At 36.1% G+C, this 23,139-nt stretch overlaps 1 long non-coding RNA gene across 5 annotated transcripts in view; it reads left to right on the top strand.

The window, feature by feature from the left end:
- LOC131516538 (uncharacterized) overlaps positions 1 to 23,139 on the top strand; it is a 46,286-nt gene that overhangs the window by 22,288 nt on the left and 859 nt on the right. For 4 of the 5 annotated variants that reach the window (XR_009264133.1, XR_009264132.1, XR_009264134.1 and 1 more), the window contains 2 exons: positions 775 to 1,022; positions 2,316 to 2,434. This is a non-coding gene — a long non-coding RNA (uncharacterized LOC131516538). The remainder of the gene's footprint in view (positions 1 to 774; positions 1,023 to 2,315; positions 2,435 to 23,139) is intronic. The other variant, XR_009264136.1, reaches the window with a different exon arrangement.

Genomic DNA, 23,139 nt, shown 5'->3' with positions numbered 1-23,139 from the left:
TGGTAAAGCAATTAAATGCATAAATGACAGAAATGATAGATATTGGTTCCATTATTGCTATTTCATGCAGACAGAGTTATATTTCCCCAAGATTAGATTTTTATGACAAGAATTTTTTTTTGTAGTCATAATACAGAACTGTTATTTGTCAAAGAAGTAATATTTGTTTTTGGCTGTTGGTGAAATCTCAGAGGAAAAATTTCCAGACTCCATTTTACTTTTAAGAAGTACATAAACCTGAAGAGTAAGTTTTTTCTTTCAAAATAGGTTTTGTTTTGACTTTGAAAACCTCAGACTTCCACGAAGCATTATAATGTTTGGAATAAGCATATAAAATATTTCAGGGTACTGGGATTTATCTTTTTTCGTAACTCTGGGCAAAAATTCCTAGGGCAAGTCTGAGGATAGATTTTTTTTTTTCACTCTCCAACTTGCCTCGATGCTGAGGTCTGGGGGAAATGCTTTGGGTCCCCTGCATAGCCAAGGTTAAGTGTGCACAAGGCCAGTGGAGACCCTTATTGTTGTTACAGTGGGTAACAAAAGAGATTCACAGAGTGCTGAATTCTGGACGGGACTATCCAAATCAACTACATAACGCTGTCATTTCTCAAATGGGAAACTGAAGTACAGGGAGATGAAGGGACCTGTCAAGGTCATCTGATCAGCTAGTGTCACGGTTGTGATCCAGGCAGACTCCCCATTTAGTGATTTTTTTTTTCTCAGTACTTTCCCAGGATCCTTTTTTACTTCAATTTTGATTTGCTTCCATTCCAGTCCATTCCAGTCCATTCCAGCTAGTCCCTGATATTGATGTGGGTGCTGTTTTGGCCTCAATCCTGCCCTCTGCCTGTATTCACTGAGTGGGATTTCCCCACCAGAAACCTTGGCATTCTCTGAGTCATTTGGATTTGGACTTACTTGTCCAGAAGTTTTAGTTCCTGGAGAACTTGAGAAGGACTCCTTCTCCAGTTGTTGGACTTTATTCCCCCTGCTGCTGCTCCACACCACCACAGCTTATTCAGGTACTACTTTCTGTCAGGCCTCATGCTTGGCACTTTATACAACTAGTTCATGTACTCCACACAACAGCCCTTTAATGTGGGCATTTTACCACCTTGCAGCTGAGGAGTCAAAGCTCAGGAATCAAATCTCATCCCCATCACCTTACAGTGGTAAGTGCAGACCGAGACTAAAACCGAGGAATATCCAAATCCCATTCTCTTTGCATGGCATTGTTCAGTTCCAGTCTGAAATGCTTAAGGCTCAGACTTTGAGTAACAAATTGTTGTAACTTGCACTGCCTCGGGGACTCTGTCTCCCATTTATCTGCTCTGTAAAACATCTTTATGTATTAACGCATGAGCCTTCTCTGTGTGGGCCCGTCTGATGCTAGGACTTCCTAGCTTTCTGATCTTAGAGCTCTGCCTTCCATATTCTGCCTTGTTATATGTTCTGGATGTGGGAATGGGAACAGTTAAATGTCACTCTACTGGCTGAAACAGCAACTTCCTGATTGAAACTCCAGCGGAAATTAGACCTTCCAAATGGCAAGATCATAGAATGCTCTGTTATGTTTGATGAAACACTGTTGGATATTTCCACCCACTTCCCTACCTCCCACTTCTGCAGCTTAAGGGACAAATTCCATTTTTAACCATTTCACTTTCAAGAAGGCATCATGGTCAGAAAGGGTCTGTAGCAGGACTGGTTCCAAGAGCTGCCAAAGGACTTCCGCTGCCTTGGCAAGTTGTATCTACCTAGTGTGTGCCCTGCCTTGTTGCAGCTCCTTAGATTTAAAGATGCTTAGAAGGCTCTCATGTGATAGCCTTACATTAAGTATTTCCGGGGAGGATACAATACTGCATGAATAAAAAGGAGGGGAAAATATTCACTGAGTGCTTATTAGGTGCATAAAAGTATGCCATAAATTTTCACATGTATTACCAATTGATCCCTACAATAAGTGTATGAAGTATGGAATTTATTCACATTTTAGACACATTAAAAGTCTTATTTAGGCTCACATAACTAGAAATGGGTATCATTGGCATTTGAAGCTAGATGAGACTAACTTTATGTATATTACAAGGCTACCCTAAATACTCCAGAAGCTGGGTCCCAGGCTCCTGTCATCCTATCCACCATTACTCTCACTCTATGTGGGTTAGATGGGGACCCTGGCTTCGGAAATCCTAATACGAATCTTCACTAATCTTTGAAATTTTGATTTCCATTCATCAAAGAACGACAATTTACATTGTTACACAGAGACTAAATTACAACTCTATCATTCTCATTTTCCCCACCCCACTCAGTCACTGGACAGTTCTTGGTGAAGAATGATACTCCTTATTGCAGCGTGCCCCTTCTGCCTTGGCAAAGACCCAGCACATTCTTCCACCTGATGGTTTGATGAAAAACCAAGGTAATATCTGTTTTGTGTATATGTTGAGTCCCTAATGGAGAAGAATCCAACTGACTAGTGTAGCTGTCAAATCCTTCTTTTTCTGGATAACTACAAACCTGAACTTGAAAAGAAAGTGAATCTATTCCTAACCATTGTGCACTCACTTGCTTGCTCTTTTTCTTTCTTTCTTTCTTTTTTCTTTCTCACACTCTCCCTGTCTCTCTCTCTCCCCTCTTCCCCAGCCGCTCATGCTTTCATCTCCTATGGCCAGCTCTACCCAACTCAGCAACATCTTGGCTGAATACATGGCCAGTATGCACTCAGTCTTCTTTTTAAAAGACATTCCTTCCTATGAGGCTGAAGACAGATTATTTATGTAATTTTGTTGTTAAAATTCAGGTCACCTTTCTAAACTTGAATTTGGTTTTTTCTGAAGAATAAGGAGATTAAACTGAAAATATTTTAAGATTCAATGTCAAACTGGTTAAAATGAATCAATCTTTTTTTTTTAATAAGTAGTGCTGTCTTTCTTTTTGTGATATTTATTTATTTTTGAGAGAGAGAGAGAGAGAGAGAGAGAGAGGCCATGAGTGGGGGAGAGGCAGAGAGAAGAGGGAGACACAGAATCTGAAGCAGACTCCAGGCTCTAAGCTGTCAGCACAGAGCTCGATGCAGCGCTCGAACCCATGAATTCTGAGCTGGTCAGACGTTTAACGGACTGAGCCACCCACATGCCCCATAAAATGAATGAATCTTAATGAGCATTTTTTAATTATCCTGCATAAGGTTTTAGTAATGGCCCTCACAAGCCACAGGTGACTTCTGTCCAGCACTATGAGGCAGGGATTTGTTGCCATTTCTCTCCAATTCTATCAGGGCAGAGCCTCCTTCTTTCCACCCCCTCCTTATTCACATCTCATTCTTTTTATAGTTCCCTTATTTGTTTCTCAGTCACCCACTACTTTACTCTCCCTCTGTCTTTAGGGTCTTACTAGGCAGGGGTTTCTGTCCCCAATTTTCCCTGACTCCCCAACTAAGACTGGTTCTGTCCATACTTGTTACAGATTTCATCAGACCATATTCAATTCAACAAATGTTTTTCTAGTGCCAGTCATGTGCAAGCCTGTGATGGTTGCTATGCTTTCATTCTAGGGATACAGCCTCACCAAGGAGCAAGTTTTGTAGAAAGAAAAGTCTGGAGTAATTTTATTGTATTTATTTTAATTTTAACTTTTATTTAAATATAATTTATTGTCAAATTAGCTAACATGCAGTGTATATTGTGTGCTCTTGGCTTTGGGAGTAGATTCCCAATGATTCATTGCTTACATAAAACACTCAGTGCTCATCCCAACAAGTGCCCTCCTCAATGCCCATCACCCATTTTCCCCTCCCCCTCCCCCATCAGCCCTTAGTTTGTTCCCTATTTAAGAGTCTCTTGGGCGGGGGGTTAAGCTTCCGACTTCAGCCAGGTCACGATCTCACGGTCTGTGAGTTCGAGCCCCGCGTCGGGCTCTGGGCTGATGGCTCAGAGCCTGGAGCCTGTTTCCGATTCTGTGTCTCCCTCTCTCTCTGTCCCTCCCCCGTTCATGCTCTGTCTCTCTCTGTCCCAAAAAATAAAATAAACGTTGAAAAAAAAAATTAAAAAAAAAAAAAAAAAGAGTCTCTTGGGGTGCCTGGGTGGCTCTGTTGGTTAAGTGCCCCACTTCAGCTCAGGTCATGATCTTACTGTTCAGAATTCGAGCCCAGCGTCGAGCTCTGTGCTGAGAGCTCAGAGCCTGGAGTCTGTTTCAGATTCTGTGTCTCCCTCTCTCTTCCTCTGCCCCTCCCACTCTCATGCTGTCTGTCTCTCTGTCTCTCAAAAATAAATAAACATTAAAAATTTTTTTTTAAAGTCTCTCATGGTTTGCCTCCTTCTCTGTTTGAAACTATTTTTTTTCTCCTTCCCTTCCCCTGTGGTCTTCTGTTAAGTTTCTCAAATTCTACATATGAGTGAAAACATATGATATCTCTCTTTCTTGGACTGACTTATTTCACTCAGCATCATACCCTCCAGTTACATCCACATTGTTGCAAATGGCAGGATTTTGTTCTTTCTCATTGTTGAGTAGTGTTCCATCATACACATACCACATCTTCTTTATTCATAATTCTCCCTTTTTGAAGGACTTCTGTATTTTTCCTAATCTTCAAATAAGAATATGATTTAAAAAATAAGCTTTTTATATGTTTATAAGAATCTTTATAAGAAAAAATATATATGACATGTTACGTACATAGTTTAAGGTTTCCAGAAAGAGAGAAATAATATACTCATCTACTGGGTTCTGTATCTTATACTTTGTTTTCAAGAGTATCAATGTCCCACTGATGAGGATTTGAATTTTAAAAACCTCTATTTTGTATTTAAGGAATTTGATAAGTTATGGAAAAAATGAGATAGGTAATTGAGGTTACTTGTGAATTATTAAAGTATTTCTTAATATATTTTATGCTTATTAAAATAACAGGGTAAAAGCAGCCTTTTAAATAAAGAGAAAGTAATAGTTTAAATATTTTAAATTAGTAGTAATGGACAATGTACCACTCCTTGCTCAAAGAAACTCGTTTTAGGATTTTATTCTTCCAAGTTTTAATGAGATACTTACTAGTTTCTTTAGTGTTGCTGTGTATTATGTGGGCTTATCCTCCTGAATTTGTTCCAAAAGAAATTGGAGTGGAAGTGTTAATTCTTACCTTCTAGGTCCCCACAGTGATTGCAGAAACACAGAGTAATTAATGAATGAGAAGAAACAAATAAATAAAGCACTGGGGATTCTTTAGCATAGTTATGGAAGCATTTCTCAGCCCTGAGAAATTTTCTTTTCTTTTCTTTTCTTTCTTTCCTTTTCTATTCAAAGACCCTTAAAACACAGCTTTAAAGCTCAGTGTTAATCTCCCTCAGATTTCTTTATGTCTCGTTGGAAGTATTCCAGCTCCTTCATCCCTCCCGCTGAATGTCACTTTTTGCATGAAAACATTCTTTAACTTGGAAATTTGGAAATTTCCTTTTTGGAATCCCACTCGCTCTAACTTCCAGTGCAATTACTTTGGTGCTCATTCTATTCATCTTCATTACATTGTAAGCTTGTCAAGCTCTATATTCCCTCATCTTTGTTTATCCAGCAACATCTATCAGGGACCTTGCTGAGAATGAAAACTCAACAAATATTGGCTGAAGTGAATTATTGAGTTACTGTTTGGTACCACTGTATGGGCAGTGGAAAGTTAATATTTATTTTCTGAACAGAAAAGAATGAGCAAAACATGCCCTTTGTCTAATGTGTGATTGTTTCTTTGCAACTTTATTATATGTTAGATTGGGCCATATTTAATTGCTATTTTGTAGTTCAAAATTGATGAAAGTTGAAAATATTGACAATTTCATATAGTTTAATTTATATTATTAATTTATTTTCAAATGTTTCAGAAGTACTTGTATGGCTTTTGGACACTCAGCAACCATTAATTTTTCAGATCCCAAGGAGGTTTTTATAGTATAGAATATAATTTGTGACCAGTCAGTCCACTCTATCTGAATACTCTCCATTTTTTTCCTTTAGTTTTTTTTTTCCAAACAAGCTCTATTTCTTTATAGTGATAAAGCTAATTAGTTCTCAAATTTTCAAAAGCATTTAGAATGTTATGTGAATAGAAGCATTTTTTTTTCTGAAGAGTTTCAAAGCCAGTGATCTTTATTTTGTTTTTCTTTTTTTTTAATTTTTTTTCATGTTTATTTATTTTTGAAGGAGAGAGAGACAGAGTGTGAGTGGGGGAGGGGCAGAGAGAGAGAGAGAGAGAGAGAGAAAGAGAGGGGGGGAGACACAGGATCCGAAGGAGGCCCCAGGCTCTGAGCTGTCAGCACAGAGCCCAATTCAGGGCTCAAACCCACAAACCACGAGATCATGACCTGACCTGAAGTCAGATGCTCAGCCAACTGAGCCACCCAGGTGCCCCAATTTTGTTTTTATTTTTATTCATATTTTTATTATTTAGAAAACAATATTTAGAAAGAATGGATTTGTTGCCATTCAGTTATAGGTTCCCCCCCCCCTTTTTTTTTTGCCTACAGTAGAGATTTATGTGGAAAAAATTTATAGGTATTGGGTTTTTTGTGCCTATCCAGTTCAACATACAATCTGTTTTAGGGATCTTAAGATGCACATATCAAAAACTGAACTGGTGATTTGCTCCCCCTCAAAACCTTCTTCATGTCAACTAATGGCAACTTCATCATTACAACAGAACAGGTCAAAATGCATAGGATCACTGCTGGGTCTTGTTTTCACACTCCACATCCAATCAGTCAGAAATTCCCTTTTGAGTTTACCTTTACTTCCACTTCTCTCACTGTGGCTCAGACTACCATTACCTCTTATCTACAATACTGCATTGACCTCCAAAAAATTCTCCTTGCTTCTCTTCTTTTTCTTTTATTTTCCATTTTCAAAGAGTATCAAAATGACACTCTTAAAACATGAGTAAAATCATCTTGCTCTTCTGCTGAAAACTTTACCATGGTTCTCCATTTCCCTCAGAGAGAAAGCCAGAGCATTTACAAGTGTCTACAAGGCTCTATATGATCTGCCTCCTCCCCCTATAACCACTCCCAATCCTGCCCCATCATCTCTCTGACTTCCTCCCCTCTCTCATTCTGACTCTTCCACTTAACCTTCTGACTTGAACCTGCCAGATACTTTCCCATTGAGAGAACAACTCAAACAAGTGTACGGCACATAAGCAGGTGCTCAGTAAATATTTATTGGGTTAAATTGAACTGAAGTTAGCTCACAATTGGTAACCATTATGATAAGATTTAGTACTTGGGATTACCATCCTTCTTTTACTTGAGTTGTATCTCAAAGTATCCACCAATGCACAAGCTCCTTTCCTCTTTCAGTAATGTGGGCTTGGGAGAATTTCCATGGTATATTTTTAAGAGATAAATAAGATTTAGAACAGTATAAGTGTCTTAATTATTCAAATTACGGATAAGCATAGTGTTTGGAGAATTGACCAATGTAGGAGGGCTTTTCTAATTCTGTGAAATGATGTGGCATAATTGTCCAATTGTCCATGATCAAATCAGAGATTTATAAGGATGTTGTCTCCAGGATACCACCTGCCTAACTTAAATTTAGTAGAGAATGAAAAATATAAATTGTTAGGTAAATGCATAGCTACAAGCTTTAATTTGTGTAATTTATTCACAAACATGATAGTATTGGCAAATAGCCTGAATGGTAAGACCTTTATTCTGATCATAAATTATACCACTGTTTACAAAAATTTACGAATGGTTGTCTATTTTTTTGAGATGACCTTTCATAGCAATAAGTAATTTTGTTTTTCAAAGGAATTATACAATGAAACATCCTCTTGGACTCTCTGATGGCCAGTGTAAGAATATATGTTTATTTTTGCCTCTGCTCACGGTACTTCACATAGAACATTAAATTTCTTTATTTATGAAGTCAGTGTTCCCTAAGGACAATATGAGTCATATGCAGAAATGAATTTCTTTTGAAGTTTTTATTGTGTTGACTAACAATTTGTTTATAATAACTATGTTAAGGTGAACAAATTCATTTTTTGAGTAAAAATTTTCATTTGCAGTGTAAAAGATTTTTTTTTAAATACAATCTCTGTTAGGCTCAAGCAAGATTTCTGTACTGAAATTAGGAATATTACTAGTGACTAAAATATTTGGTAAATAGCTTTTGAATTTGTGAATAAAATTTGCCAGTAAACACATCTAATTCTATATCTTATTTTTTTTAGGATAGTTGGTATTTTGTAGGCTTCAAGAAACCTTAAGGATCTAATGATTTTTGAGAAAAGTTAAAATATAGGCATTAATCTTATTTAAGTATATGCCATACATGCCAAGATTTTAAAATTACAGCAACAAAAAGTTGGCATATTGATTTAAATGCATCCCAAATGAGGTTTAAGAGACCTATTTAGGAATTGTGGCTAGAAAAAGTAATGAAATTTGATAAAGCTCAGGTGCTGTAATGCTCTGTATGGTAAGTGAGTGATCAAGTTCTGGTCTTCACTTTGACATATGAAAAGTTTGGAAGTCATCACTCCCCATGTTCACAAGAGAAAAGTTGAACGCAGTAAAAAATAAATGACTATTTTTGGATCCATCAGATAGTTTAGTTTACAGGGCACACCACACCTTGAAATCTGTAGGTGCAGGTGAAAACAGAAAATCACAGAAACATTCAGTTTATCTGGGGCAGAAGCCCCTGGAGCCATAAACGTATACCCTACCAGTTTCTCCTAGTGAAGATCCAAGAAAAGTCCTCTCTTGTTTCTGAGGGAAAAAGTAACCATTTTGAGGTATAACCAGAAGTAAGAAACACTTGTCAAGGTCACAGCCCAAGGACACAGGCCCATTAAAAGTCTGAGATTGAGTCCTAAGACTACAGAAAACCCTTCCTCCCCGGCACCTTAACACTGCATCAACAGGGCTCCAGTATAACAGCAGTGGATTACAACTGAGAGCTGCAAGATGCAGATGCTGTTTAAGAAGGAGTTATTAGGGAAATGAAATCAACAGAAGAGACAAAACAGTCACCAGACCAAACAGAAGCCTCTGGCACCTCTAGCAACATTAAACACAGACCAACTCCTATCCAGATTAACAGGAAACATCATTGTATTAGTCTGCTTGGGCTGCCATAACAAAATACCTTAAGAGTGACTTAAACAACAAAAATTTCTTTCTGCACAGTTCTGGAGGCTGGAAAGTCTAAGATGTGAGTGCCAGCACGGTCCATGTTTAGTTTCTGATGAGAGTTATTTTCTTGGCCTGTAGAGGGCTGCCTTATTGCTGTGCCCTCACTTGGTCTTTCCTCTGTGTGTGCACAGAAGTGCAAGTGGAGGGAGAGAGAAACAGGGAAGGGTAGAGGGAGGGGGAGGGGCCGACCGTAAGGGAGGGAGACAGACAGAGACAAAGAGAGATATCTCATAAGGACAGTAAGCCTCAATCCTATCAGATTAAGACATTACCCTATGACCTCATTTAACATTAATTGCCTCCTTAAAGCCCCTATTCCCAAATACAGTCAGATCGGAGGTTAGAGTTTCAACATATAAATTTGGGGTGCGGGGCACAATTTAGTACCTAGCAGTCATGATAAAGGCACATTTATATTATATTCTATTTTCCAATGTGTTATGTCTGATATTCACTAAAATACTTCAAGGCATATTAAAAGGCAAGAAACTTCACAGACTGAAGAGATAAAGCAAGTATCAAAACCAAACTCAGAGATGACACAGATTTTGGAATTATCAGATAAGGCATTTAAAATAACTATCATTCATATGTTACAGGTTCTAATGAAAAAAAAGAAAAAGTACACCTTAATAGATGGGTAATGTAAGGAGATAAATGGGAACTGTAAGAAAGAACCAAAGGAAATGCTAGAAATTAAAAACAGAAATTCAGAATGTCTTGATGGGCTCATCAGTAGAATGGACAAAGTCAAGGCAAGAATCAATGAGCTTGAAGATATGTGAATAGAAACCTACACAACTAAAATGTAAAGAGAAAAGCCCAGAACAGAGTATCTAAGAACTAAGGACAAGAGACCAACTATAACAAAAGATGTTCCCATTGCTCTTATGAGTTAGGAAATTCCAAAGGTTTTGGGAGCTGCGAGCCAGAAAACATGGACAAGAGCCAAAATATATAAATCACAACATCATAAAAAATATACGGATTGAGGAGGAAGAAACAAAACTGTCTTTGTTTGCAGATTACAAGATGTAACAAAGAACGTCGTACGGCTAACAAAACAAAGCATCTTTGAACTAAGCAACAAGTATTGGCAATATCACAGGATATAAGGCTGATATACAAAAGCCAATTGCTTTTCTATATGTCAGCAATGAAAAGTTGCATTTTTAAGTCAAAAATATACTATTTTTATTAGCACCAAAAAAATGGACATACTTAACTATAAATCCAACAAAATATGTGAAGGGTCTATATGTAGAAAAAACTCAAAATTCTGATGAAAGAAATCAAAGAAGATCTAAGTAAATGAATAGATTTTTATTTTCAGGTATTGGAAATGTCAGTTTTTCCCAACTTGATCTATGGATTCAGCACAATCCCAATCAAAATCCCAACAAGCTATTTTGTGGATATTTACAAATTGATATTTAAGTTTTTACAGAAAGGCAAAAGGCCCAGAATAGCCAACAGAAGACTGAGGAAGAATGAAGTTGGCAGACTGATGTTACCTGACTTTAATACTTACTTATCCCAAGATTACACTGCAGTAATCAAGACAGTGTAGTTTCAGGATAACAATAGACACAAAGATCAACAGAAGACCATATGTCGGAAAATTAGATGACCTTGAGTTTGGTGATGGTTTTTTAGATACAGCACCAAAAGCACAATCCATGAAAGAAAAATATTGGTAAGTTGAATATTATTATAATTCAGAAATTCTGCTCTGTGAAAAGACACTACTAACAAATTAAACTAATAAGTCATGGACTATGATAAAATATTTTAAGACATACATCTTATGAAGAAGTTATATCCAAAACATACAAAGAATTTCTAAAACTCAAAAAACAAAACAAACCAAAAAACAACCCAATTAAACATCTAAAAGATCTCAATAAACATCTCACCAAAGAAGATATACAGATAGCAAGTAAGCACAGAAAAAGACTATCAACATCACTCCTCACTAGTGAATATAAATTAAAACAGCAACAGATATCACTAAGCGCCTATTAAAATGGCTAAATTCCCCAAACTGACAATATCAAACGCTAGTAAGGTTGCAGACAAACAGGAACTCTCATCCATTGCCAGTAGGAATGCAAAAATGATACAGCTACTTCAGAAGACAGGCAGTTTCAGGGGCACCTGGTTGAGTGTCTGACTTTGGCCCAGGTCATGTTCTCACACCTCATGAGTTCGAGCCCCACATCAGGTTCTATGCTGATAGCTTGGAGCCTGGAGCCTGCTTCAAATTCTGTCTCATTCTCTCTGCCCCCCACCTGCTTGTGCGCTCTCTCTCTCTCTCTCTCTCTCAAATATAAATAAACATTAAAAAAAAAAGACAGGCAGTTTCTTACAAAGCTAAACATAGTGTTATCATATAACCCAGTTATTGTGCTCCTAGGTACTTCTCCAACTGAATTGAAAACGTATATCCACACAAAAACCTACAGGCAAATGTTTACAGCAGCTTTATGAATAATCACCAAAAATTGGCAACAATCAAGATATCCTTCAATTTGGTGAATGTATAAAGAAATTCTGCTATATTCCTATGATAAAATATTACTTACCAATAAAAATTGGTAAGCTATCAAGCCATGGAAAGATATGGATAAACTTTTAATGCAATTCTAAGTGAAATAAGCTAATTTTAACAGTTTATATACTGTAAGATCACAATTATATTGCATTCTGAAAAACTATAGAAAAAAAGATCAGTGGTTGCCAGGAGTTCAGGAAGAGACAGAGTCGGGATAAGTAGGTGAAGTTAGTTGGTGTTTGTTTGTTTGTTTGTTTGTTTGTTTGTTTTTAAACCACAGTACTATTCATGTGTGATGCTGTAATGATGGAGTTGTGAGATTATAGATCTGTCAAAACCTATAGACCTTTATAACACCAAGAGTGCACTTTAATATATAGGCAAATTATTTTTATTAACAAATCATTTAGAAGATCATGGGATTTCAGGAAGCAATGTAGACTGTGACAAAAGAATAGAAATTTACCATAATTGTATGAAACAGTCTCTCTGATAGGGATTGGAAAAAGGTGCTAATACAAGTAAATTTGGAAATTAGTGGATTCTAACACCAAAGACACAAGGAAAAATACATAAGCACTGGACTCTCATCAATAAAGTTTCTTTTTTCCCCATCAAATTCACGTTAAGAATTTGTGCAGTCCAAGTTCTTAAAAGGTTTGAGAAATCACTGTTCTTTAATGAGCATTGAAAGCATAAGCTAAGATTAATGTTAATATATTGTTTAATGTTAATATCTTTAACAAAGATAGGGTTCCTGTAAGGTGCAAAGACATTAAGAATGTCTGAGTCTGGGGGCGCCTGGGTGACTCTGTCTGTTAAGCAATATGATATTTCTGTATCTGTATATTGGAATTGAATGATATGTGAATGAATTATAAGGGAGAGAAGCCAAGTTTCTCATTGGTGGATTGGCAACTTACAGATTACTGAGGACAGGAGGCTAGAATGATCCGTATGGTAATGGATAAGAGTTGGAGACATTAGTAAGCATTCATGTGTAGGCAATTATGTATGGAAACATTGTAGATCTGTGTATATACATATATTTGCTCTGTCAGCTGAGAGAGCCTAAAAACAGAAAAGACAGCCTAGCACTAATTAGTACATCTAACACCCAATCTTGATTTATTCTTTTTTCTTTTTAACGTTTTATTTTATTTTTGAGAGAGAGAGAGAGAGAGAGAGAGAGAGAGAGAGTGTGAACGGGGTGGTGGGGGGGGGGGAGAGAAGGAGACACAGAATCTGAAGCAGGCTTCAGGGTAGGAGCTGTCAGCACAGAAACCTGACAAGGGCTTGAACCCACCAGCTGTGAGATCGTGATCTGAGCCAAGCTTAACTGACTGAGCCACTCAGGCGCCCCCAATCTTGATTTCTAATGCCATTCAATACTTGATATTTTCTAATACCAAAGCTCCTTGGAGACATAGGTGTTTCTAGAACTAGAGAAGGAACTATTCAAGATGAGTTTGAAGTTCATCTTTATATTCTAGAAAGTAAGGGAGTGCTTGAAGACACACACACAAAGAGACAAAAAATTAGCAAACCCAAACCCACATTGATGGGGGAATGGCAGAGGGGCATGGGAGCCAACTGAAAGATCTCCTAAATGGGCAAAGCTAGAAAAAATTGACAACAAAATATAGTATTATTTGATTATAACTCAAAGTATAAAGAAAGTATCTATGAGTTTATACTGATATAAGTAAATAATTGAATAAATTAAATGGGGAGAAAAAAAGAAAAATCTCTAATGCAGAAATTTTATAAATAATTTATGAAGATGTTCCACCCTAAAGGAGAGGCAGTGTGATTATTCCTTAAGTATGGCTGTGCATAGTAGTCACATTCTTACAAAGAATACTTAAAAAGTGAGAGGTAAGTAACCTTACAGTAAACTAATAAACATTATTTGAGCCAAATGATCAAGTTCAACATCACCAGTCATAAATCAGATTGATAGTATGTATGTACCTCTGATATGCTGTGATGAAATTGACATTGTACCTCTGATTTTTCTCTCAAAACCCATAACTCTAGTCTAATCGTGAGAAAAACATCAGACAAATTACATACGAGAACTGTTTGTATGATCTCAATTTTCTAAATCTAAAGCTGTTCTAAAATAAAAGTTAGTTAAAACTTGACTACATTTAAAAATGCCCAATATAATCCACACCCTTATAATCCTTTATTATTTAATGTTTATTTTTCACTCTGTTCTGCACTGTATTATAGTGATAATTATAACGCTTCCAAATTAAATAGGTATAATTATCCAGTGAAAATTTTCATGAATAAAGCCTTTTCTATTATGAGGACTATTTCTTTAAGGTATTTCCTTAGAAATGAAATTATCGGGGCGCCTGGGTGGCTCAGTCGGTTAAGCAGCCGACTTCAGCTCAGGTCATGATCCCGCGGTCGTGAGTTCGAGCCCCGTGTCGGGCTCTGTGCTGACAGCTCAGAGCCTGGACCCTGTTTCGGATTCTGTGTCTCCCTCTCTCTGACCCTCCCCTGTTCATGCTCTGTCTCTCCCTGTCTCAAAAATAAATACAACGTTAAAAAAATTAAAAAAAATGAAATTATCAAGTCAATAGGTAATGTCTTTGTCTTTTGAAAGATAGTTTGTAGAAGATTTAGGCATGATAAGATTTAAATCTTAGAAGAAGTAATTGAATATTCATAAATTGATAAAATAAAAAAAGCATTTTGTATAAACTATATTTTAGAATGCTTCTATAAACACAATTAAAATATATCCTAGCATAACTAAGCAGTATATCTAACTAATAATACATATAATCCCTTGTAGATGAGTTTTGTATTCTCCAGCTGTCTGTGAGATTAGAATGTGTACAGACAGCTGAAGAATGAATACTGCTTTTTGTGTTCCTTAGGAGTTTCTTAGGAGTTATAGATGAGAAGGATTTACCCATCTCTGGATTTATTATATTATTGTTAATATTTCCACTAGTTTTATGCTGAATAACAGTATGAATATTGTTTTGCAATATTCAATATTATTATTATTACAAGAGTACTTTGGATGCTGAAGTAGACATACATTTGTCCCCTAAGCAATACAGCATACTAGTTGCTTATTCAATTTCTACTCAGTCCTGTTCAGGGTAGCTGAATATTTTTCAGCAGAGGCACTCAGTCAGCTGAAAAATATTCATGTTTCCCAGCCTCCCTAAAGATGAAAGGGGTTTCTCCTGGGGATTTCTAAGGAAGTCACTTTCCTAATGCAGACACTACTCTTTATTCCTTCTTCTTTCTTTGCTATGCCTGGAACATGAATGTGAAACAGCTGTTTTGCATAATGGCCATGAGCATAAAAGCTATACCCTAAGCACAGTAAGTGAAACACTGAAAGTACCCAGGACTGTAGTGACATCCTTAAACATTCTACCAGTCCTAAACTGCCTCCCTCTTACCTTCTTGTTAAATAAGAATGATAAACTTTATTTGGGAAAGTTGAAAAGTTAATTTGTTTGGTCTTTGTTACATGTAATTACTTAAAAACTGTGAAAATTACTAGTGGAGTTCAGCCTCCTCATTTTGTAGAGAAAGTAACTAACCCTTACTCCCCTCTTTCACTTTGTAACACCTTATCCAACATTATTCTTCATGTTGTCTAAAATCAGCTGAAATATTTACCGCCTGTAAACAATATATATATATATATATATATGTATAATATATATATAATATATATAATATAAATGTATACAATAAATAAATATAATATAAATTATAAATATATATTTACTGTCTGTCTTCCATACTAAAATGTAAGTTCTATGATATTAAGGACTTGATCTTTCTCGTTCATTGCTATATCCCTAGCAGCTAGAACAATGTTTCTTATAACAGAGACATTCAGTGTTCCCTGAAGAAATGAATGAATCAGTGAGACCTCAGAGGTGTTCTGTGATTAGATCAAGAAGATGATTAAAATAGGAATTAAAATTCAATCTCCTCATAACCAGCTCAGTAATCCCTTATTATATTACTTGGTGCTGTGAGGCTCTTTTAAGTCATTGGATAGCAATGATAATTCTATACACAAAAACACAAATTTATATAGCAACATATTACAATTCATTTGAATCTATTCTTCATGTCATCAAATTCTTGTAACATTTCTTCAGCCTTGTCCCTCATATAATGCTAGTTTTGCCACTTTTCCTGGATTGCCTTGACTAGAAGTTCTAGTCAAGGGCTCTAGTTAAAGGGCTGTATACACAGATCTCTTTCTTGGAAAATCACAAAGCATATTAGCATATTAAAGATTCCTATATGTACTATAATTTAAAAGTCCCTTTAACTTTACCTTAACACTTTCCATGTGTATTTTCTTTCATAATGCCTTGCCTATCTTCATTTTGTGGCTAACCTCTACTAAAACTTTGAAGGAATTAATGTTACACTTTAAAAAACTATGGGTCTTGACCACTGTAGTTGTAGTTGGGTATTTTATGTCCTTCAATTGCTTATGATAAAAACTTTGATGAGGGGTACTTGGGTGGCTCAGTTGGTTAAGTATATGACTTTGGCTTAGGTCATGATCTCATGGTTCCTGAGTTCAAGCCGCGTGTTGGTCTCTGTAGTGACAGCTCAGAGCCTAGAGACTGCTTCAGATTCTGTGTCTCCCCTCAGTCTGCCCCTCTCCTGCTCATGCACTGTCTCTGTCTCTTTCTCTCTCTCAAAAATAAATAAACATTAAACAAATTTTAAAAAGAGGGCACCTGGGTGACTCAGTTGGTTAAATGTCTGACTTCAGCTCAGCCTCAGGTCATGATCTCACAGTTCGTCAATTCAAGCCTCGTGTCAGGCTCTGTGCTGACAGCTCAGAGCCTATAGCCTGCTCCAAATTCTGTGTCTCCCTCTCTTGCTGCCCCTCCCCTGCTCATGTTCTGTCTCTCTTTCTCTCTCAAAAATAAACATTAAAAAATTTTTTTAAACTTTGATGTGCATTGGTATCTGAGGATAAAGAAATCTTATTCCTTACAAGTGTTTTCTTATTGGGCTAATTCTCCCAGCTATTTGACTCATGCTGGTCAGTTCAATGCAAGAACTTCTGGATCACTTTCTCCTGCTAGTAGAAACAGTACTAAAAATACAGCCTATTTTCCTTTTACACAAAGATTGTGACCACGACTACCACCACCACATCATCACCATCACCATCACCGTCATCATTATCATCACCATCATCATCACCATCATCACCATCACCACCACCATCATCATCACCACCATCATCATCACCACCATCACCATCATCATCATCACCATCACCATCATCACCATCACCACCATCATCATCATCGCTACCATCACCATCATCATCACCACCATCATCATCACCACCATCATCATCATCATCACCACCATCACCATCATCACCATCATCATCACCACTACCATCACCATCATCACCATCATCACCATCACCATCACCACCATCATCATCACCATCATCACCACCATCATCCTCATCATCATTTTTGAGTATTAAAGTTGGAATTACACTAGTATTTTTAAGCCAATAGTATTTTTAAACTAGTATTATTTAAACAAATGAACATATTTGTCTTTTAAACAGGGTTCTAATAAAATTATTTTAAATGATCAGGGTGAAATTTAAGGTTATAAAGTACAATTTTTCTTGACTTCAGTGATTCTAAAAGTCTATTTAAATTCTTGCCCACAGACACAAATACCCATATACTCAGACACACACACTTCCCCCCACCCCTGCCAACAGCTGTACGTATTCTTTAAAAAAAAATCAAACTTTTCCCTAATTGGTTTGCTACATCACAGCCTAAAAAAGGAAGTCACTATGGCTTCTTCTTATTCCCTTGTAAATGAGAAAAGATTTAAAAGGCATCAGCTTATTGAGGGAGCAGACTGTTGACTAGGCCATTTTAAAGTTTACAGGTCTTAAGAAGTAGGTAGTCAATATGTTTTAAAAGAACATAGAAGCATTTTTTTTGGCCAGCCAATAATGACTTAGAGAATATTATATATATAAGTGATGAATCATTAAATTCTACTCCTGAAACCAATATTACCTATTATACTATATTGTAAGTAACTAGAATTTAAATACTTTTCTGAAACAAAAATAAAATAAATAGAATCAAATAATAAGACTCAGCATTTCTCATATATATATGTACACACACACACACACACACACACACATACACACATATATATCACTTCTATACTATCATGAAGGAAAAAATAAAAAATAAAGAAAACCTTATCCTTCATCTTCATAAAATCCTAGATGCACCCTACCTTGCTCTCTGTACTAGTCTGCAAGCTGCCTTCCATTCTATATTATTTAGGAAGTTGTGTGTATGCTGTAACATCATATAGAGTGAAAGAAGAAAAATAATACAATTTATATAACTTTGTTTCAAACAAATAAATACATTTCTACTGTCTGGAAAAAAAGAATATTGTTGATCTTTAAATTAGCAGTTAAATGAGAATCTCCAGAGATTTATTTTCAAGGATATTGTTAAAAGGATCTGATTTAATCAGACATATCTGAGCTTTAATCCACCACTTTCCCAAATTCAAAATGGTGAGTTATGTTAGGACTTTCTTCTTGGCTTTTCTTTGTTCTGGTGATTCTGCTCAGAAACCATGGCTTTAAATACCACCAGATTACTCCTAAGTGCACATCTCCATTCTTAACCTCTGTTGAGCTCCAGACTTATATATCTAAGTGCTTCCTTGTACATTTGTCTCTCTTTGGAAATATAATGGACATATCAAGCTTAAGATTTTCTAAATAGAAATCTTACTTCTATATGCTGCCACAACACTGTTTTCCCTTGTTTTCATTATTTCAGAAATGCCCAAACTCAGTTGCTCAGAACCACAACCAATTAAAAATTTCCCTTTCTTCTTATATCCCATTTCCAATCTATTACTAAGTCCTATGAGTGCTTCTTCCAAAATATATTCAAACCTGACAACTTGAAACCACTTGTACTTATAAACCGTGATCTAAGCCACTTTTACTTCTCTTTTGTTCTGTTGCTTGTTGCCCTTCTTACGGGTCTCCTCAGCCCATTCTTGTCCTCTTGTGGTCCCTTCTTCATATTACCAAAGTACTCTTTCCAAAGAGTAAGTCCTATTGTGTCATTCTGCTCTTCAGTGGCTTCACAGGTCAATGAGAAGACTGTCCAAGTCCTTACCATGGCCAGCAAGTCCCTACATAATCTGGTTCTTGCTTACCTCTCTCACCCTTTCTCCTATCCTAATGTAATTACTGACTACATTTCTGCAGCCTTATTTTTTTGTTTTTTGGTTTTTTTTTTTTTTTTCTTTTTTGGTTCCTTAAACACACGATGCTCATTTCCTCTTGGGACATTTGTGCTTGTTATTTCTTCTGACTCTAATACTCTTCTCACATACAGTCTCATGGTCATCACTGAAGACTCAAATCATTGGCGCTTCTCAGAGAGGTTTCCTCTGATCACATTAACTCCAGTAGGATCCTGTCCACACAAATCCCTTTATTCTGTTGCAATACTGTATCTACTTATACACATGATCAGTATCTATGTCCATTTGAATATATCTTTGAGGTCAAGGAATTTGATGATTGTGTATCCCTAGGGCCTAACAGAGAGCCTCTCATAACAAGTGCTCTATAAGAACTTGTTGACTGTGAATAAATATAGATTGTTTCACTTAATTCTCATCTTTCTCTAATCTCTTCCTTAAAATCACTTTCTATCCAAATTAGACTTCTAGAAACACTGACTTCTTGTGTTCAAGAGCACAATAGCTTCCTCAAAGAATAAACTTCCACATTCCTCTTCTGAATTTCAAGATACTAACTTCCTTAACCCACTTTTCTGGAACTTTTAGTCACTCTTCCCCAAAAATGAACATTGGCAGTAACACTAATTCCCCTGTCCCTGAGAAATCTCCAGTCTCTCATCTTTGCCATCCCCCTCTCATTCGGGATTCTCACCCAATTCCACATGGTTCAATTTTCCTTCTTTCACTAAGCACTACTCCAACCTATAGAAAGCTCTTCCTTTTCTGCCATTTGTAACTTATTTTTTATATTGTCATGATGTTTCTAGAATAGGCTATCCTTATCCTATTTTATATATGTGTGGGTAATCCCCTGAAAGTAAAGACTGAATCTGAATATTAAAATGTACCCTTAATCTCCTAGCTCAATTTTCCACAGATAGTACATCTATTTGATTCTAGTTTCAATAGAGATAGTAACAAAATTATTTATTTGCTGTAAACACTTATTTACTGTAAAAAAATACACATATAGAAAAGCACAGTGATGAACAAAAGGCAACTGACATTTAATCTCATTGTCAGGAAAACAATGGAGTATAATGGTGAAGATTGTGGATAACTGGAGTCACATAATTCACCTGAGGACAGCTACAGCACATGTCCAGGGGCCTATTACTGTATAAATATGGAGGCCCAGTGTTCGCTGAACTTCCATTTTATTTTTTTTCAAGAAGAACCAGAAATGCAAATGTATAGCTTTTATCTGAAATCACACATTTTAAAATGTTTAACATATCTGAGGCCCAAATTTGCAATCTTCATTTTGTACTTCTGCATTGCTGACTCAGAGAATATCCAATGTTATTAATTAGCTGAATTCTAGGAGTCCACAATTTATTTTGCCCACTTTATCTTCATTTTTATTTTTACTTAGAAACTATTCCTCTTGTGTCTCCTCTCCCACACTATTCTTAACAATTTACCAAAGTTTAAAAAAAATATTTAATATGTGTTTTTTGATGATGAAGATAGAAAAATTAGAAAATACTGGAAAGTATAAATAAAAATGTAAGAATAATTCTACATATTGCTATCTTTTTATTCATTTTCTTTTTATATTTAGTCTATGGCACATTTAATTAACATAGAAAAGTCACTAGATTTATTTTTCATGAAAGAAATTCTCCATGAAATTAAATACTCTTGATAAACATTATTTAAATGTCTGCATAGATTTCTATTGTGTGGACATACCATAATTATTTAATTAATAATTATTTTGATTTATGTATTTATAAGTAATTAATTATGATTCATTTCCTTATAGAGCTACATCTCTATCATTGGACAATTAGGTTGTTTCCAGTTTTTTTCCCCATGAGTAACTTTGCAATGAACATTTTTGTACATAAACTGTATTTTCAATTATTTTATTAGAAGCGAAGTTAATAGATCCCAATATATGAATATTTTTGAGGTCAAATTTATTTCCAAAAACATTTTGCCAATTTACAATGCTGCTGGCGATGAGGGTATATATTTTACTATATCCAGAATATTTGGATAATCTCATTAAAAAAAAAAAAGAAAAAGGTAACTGATGATTCTATGTCTCTATAATCTCCTCCGGTCTTCTCTTTGCTACTGACTTATTTTAGCAGATGACCTTTATTCCTATTTAAAATGAAAATTGAGGATTCTTATCTCTCTCTCTACAGTTACCCATACTCATTCTTATTCCTTTCTACTTGCCTCAATAAAAGAAATTACCTTTTGTTTTCAGCTAATACTTCCACTTGTACTTTAGCACTCATGTTTTTCCATGTCCTCCAACACTGTGCTTGATTTCAAGGCCACACCTCTGCCTTCAGTGTTTTCAATATCTTCCTCTCTTAGGTTCTTTCCTCACAGCTTATAACAGTATTTGAATTTATTTTATTAAAAAAGCCTTTTGTTGGGGCGCCTGGGTGGCGCAGTCGGTTAAGCGTCCGACTTCAGCCAGGTCACGATCTCGCGGTCTGTGAGTTCGAGCCCCGCGTCAGGCTCTGGGCTGATGGCTCGGAGCCTGGAGCCTGTTTCCGATTCTGTGTCTCCCTCTCTCTCTGCCCCTGCCCCGTTCATGCTTTGTCTCTCTCTGTCCCAAAAATAAATAAAAAACGTTGAAAAAAAAAATTAAAAAAAAAAAAAAAAAAGCCTTTTGTCATACTCGTTTTCCCTTCTAGTTGCACTCTTACTTTCTTTTCTTTTACAGCCAGGTTTCTTTGAGTGGTTTTAACTCCCCACCTTTTTTTCCACTTCTAAGACTTTCCTGAACATGGATGTCCCTACTTTTCTGGAACAAATTTTGCTCAGATCACCAGGGACCTACTGTATGTAAATGCCATCTAGGTGTACTTTTCTAGAGATAGGAGACAGACAGATCTAAGGAAGTCACAGCCAAATTTCAACCTCAACAGGATTACCAGTTGTGGCCAAGGATTGATAGAAATGGGAGAGAAAGAAGACTGATATAGTCAGAAAGTGCACTGAAGAAAGTAATAATAACGATGTAACATGAGTAGTTTGAGGCAGCAGAAACCAAAAGTAGTAGCAGGAAAACTAATCAGGGAGAGAAGAGACCACTGCAATCACAGGTAAGGGACCAGAAAATAGCTGAGATTAGCAAATCTGATGTATTTATTCATTATTTATCTGATGTATTATAAATTTAGTTATTTAATTAACTCATGTCAAACACTTCCTACACATTAAGCACAGGGAATATAGCATTTTAAGGGGTAGATAATTCATTGTCAATATCAGTAGAAGCAAGAAATTTGTAGTTTGCAAAAACTGCAGAAACAGTTTGATCAGGAGTCTTCAAGGGGACTTAGGGGACAAAGATGCCTAGTGACTGGGGCATAAATGGATCCCAGTATCATCAACAGAAAAGGCAACTGAAACTCATTTTGGAATAATATAAAGCATGGAGGAGGGAAATAATGATGTTAAAAGGAATAAGGAATTATAAGAAAGACAAGGAAAATCAGAATCACTATATGTTTCAAAGGTGGTAGTGATGAGGCTGGAATGCTGGGACATTTATTCTAATAAAAGTTCCTTTGGAAAGCCAATGGAAATCACAATCTGAAGTTTTATTCTGTTTTAAATAAAGACTAGATAATGCCAATACAATCATTTGTTTGCTTTAGAAGTATTCTCTAATACAGGGGATAAAGTCTTCATAAAATATTCAAATAAGTTATGTAGGTATATAGATATTAGTTTCCATTTTGGAACTGTAAAGCTAATGCAGACTGCATGACATCAGATCCATTCAGATTTCAAGATTTCTTTGACCCCAACAGATGTAACACATTAGAATATCCTAGTGTAAATAAAAGGGTCCAGACATATTGTTCTACATCAAAAGATTTCTTGATGGAGCCTATCGAAATAAATCAGAAGCAGATCCATCAAATGTCACTTGAAATATTTCAGAGTATAATCTCTCAAGAGAAAATAATTTCCATTCTAATTAAGCTTCCTGAATTTGAAATCCAGCCAGAACAAGACAAATCCGATCAGAGTCTTCTTCATTAACTTAAGATC

The sequence above is a fragment of the Neofelis nebulosa genome, chromosome 7, assembly GCF_028018385.1.
Source record: "Neofelis nebulosa isolate mNeoNeb1 chromosome 7, mNeoNeb1.pri, whole genome shotgun sequence".
Lineage (NCBI taxonomy): Eukaryota > Metazoa > Chordata > Mammalia > Carnivora > Felidae > Neofelis > Neofelis nebulosa.
Note: the sequence above shows the minus strand (reverse complement) of the source record. Positions and strands in the feature narration are given on the sequence as shown.